The sequence below is a fragment of the Ooceraea biroi genome, chromosome 6 (assembly GCF_003672135.1).
Source record: "Ooceraea biroi isolate clonal line C1 chromosome 6, Obir_v5.4, whole genome shotgun sequence".
In the NCBI taxonomy this organism is placed as follows: Eukaryota; Metazoa; Arthropoda; class Insecta; order Hymenoptera; family Formicidae; genus Ooceraea; species Ooceraea biroi.
Genome location: NC_039511.1, coordinates 14,742,663 through 14,744,692, shown reverse-complemented (window position 1 = coordinate 14,744,692; position 2,030 = coordinate 14,742,663).

The following is a 2,030-nucleotide window of genomic DNA, read 5'->3' as shown; positions in this document are numbered from 1 at the left end:
CCGAGGGAAGGCGAATCGAGGATCGTTACGTGAGCGACGGAGCTCGCTGACGCGACGTAAACATATTGCTCTCTTTATCACGGTACTGCCAGTCGCTCTTATAACTCGTCAGCAGATGATTTATTAATTGCGTCATGCTCGAAAAATACGAGCAGCTTATTGACGAAAATAATAATAATAATGTCCGCTAGATTTTAAAACCTAATGAAGTTAGCGCCGGAACGCAGAAGTGTCAATCTGTCAGATGGACGTGCAGGGAGAGGAGGGATCGACGCTCGAAAAGCACTTTTCAAAGTTTCGCAACGGGTCTCTGAAGGTCCACGAAATTGAGAATAAATATTTATTGCGGCCGGAAAATAAATATCATCTAAAGAAATATTGGGTCGTCCGGAAAGTTCGTGCCGATTTTTAATACATGGCGTTGGAACATGTCTCAATATATCAATGTTATTGAAAACATACGATTTATATACATATGCTTAAAGGTGACATTTCAACGCATCTTTAGGAAAAAAGTTGTTTCAGATTAATTGATTCGTGTCAGTTTTGTACTCTTTTGAAGATGGAAGAAAACAAAGAACGTTTTAGACACTTGACGCTTTTCTATTACCGGAAAGGCAAAAATGCCTCACAAGCAACAAATTCGATATGTTCTGTTTACGGAGAAGGCGCTTTAGCTGAAAGAACCGTACGTAAGTGGTTCGCTAAGTTTAGAGCTGGTGATTTTAACCTTAAAGACCAAGAACGCTCGGGCAGACCCTCTACTACTGATGATGACCAAATCAAGACACTGATCGAGAATAACCCGCGCTACACGACACGTGAATTAGCAGAGATACTGAAAATATCGAAAACCACTGTCCACGATCATGTAGTGAAGCTTGGTTACGTAAGTCGCTATGATGTATGGGTTCCGCATAATTTGGCCGAAAAAATTTAATGGATCGCATTTCCATCTGCGACTCGCTGTACAAGCGCAACGCAAACGTACCATTTTTGAAGCAATTAGTGACGGGTGACGAAAAATGGATCATTTACAACAATGTAGAACGAAAAAGATCCTGGGGTAAGCGAAATGAACCAGCATTAACCACTCCGAAAGCCGGCCTTCATCCAAAAAAAGTCATGCTCTGTGTCTGGTGGGATTGGAAAGGAATCCTATATTATGAGCTCCTACCACACAACCAAACGATAAATGCAGATAAGTACTGCTCGCAACTGGACGAATTAAAGACAGCGATTCAGGAAAAACGTCCAGAATTAGCTGATAGGAAGGGCGTCGTGTTCCATCAGGACAATGCCAGACCTCATGTTTCTTTGACTACCCGACAAAAATTGTTGGAGTTTGGCTGGGATGTGCTACCTCACCCACCGTATTCACCAGACATTGCACCTTCAGACTTTCACTTATTTAGGTCTTTGCAAAATTCTCTTAGCGGCAAGAACTTCGACTCTTTGATCGACATAAAAAACCACCTTGAGGAGTTTTTCGCCGAGAAACCTAAGAAGTTCTGGGAGAATGGAATCTTCCAGTTGCGTGAAAGATGGACAAAGGTTGTGAAACAAAACGGTGCATACATAAGTCAATAAATATTTATCGACATAAAAAAATGTTGCCTTTGAATTTTCCTTCAAAATCGGCACGAACTTTCCGGACGACCCAATAATATCTAATCTAAGTAGGTAAGACCTCGCATAATAGAAATATCATCTGAAGAAATAATACGATGCAAACCCAGATAGCCAAGTCTGCCGAAAGCAGATGCTGCTAACTATCTGCTATCAACTATTGCCAGCCAAAAGACAACAAATTTGATACAGAAGTTGTTATTAACGATTAATTCGACAAATTGGTGCCAGAGATGTAACAGAGCTTGCTCACAAAATCTAAGAACAGATTGGCGGCAGAAACCGAGCAGAATCTGCAAACATGGCTCGAAGTCGGATTGTCGACAGAAACGAGCAAGATTTGCGCGCGCGGAATCTAACGGCGGATTGGCGGCAGAAACCGAGCAAGATCTGCGCGCGCG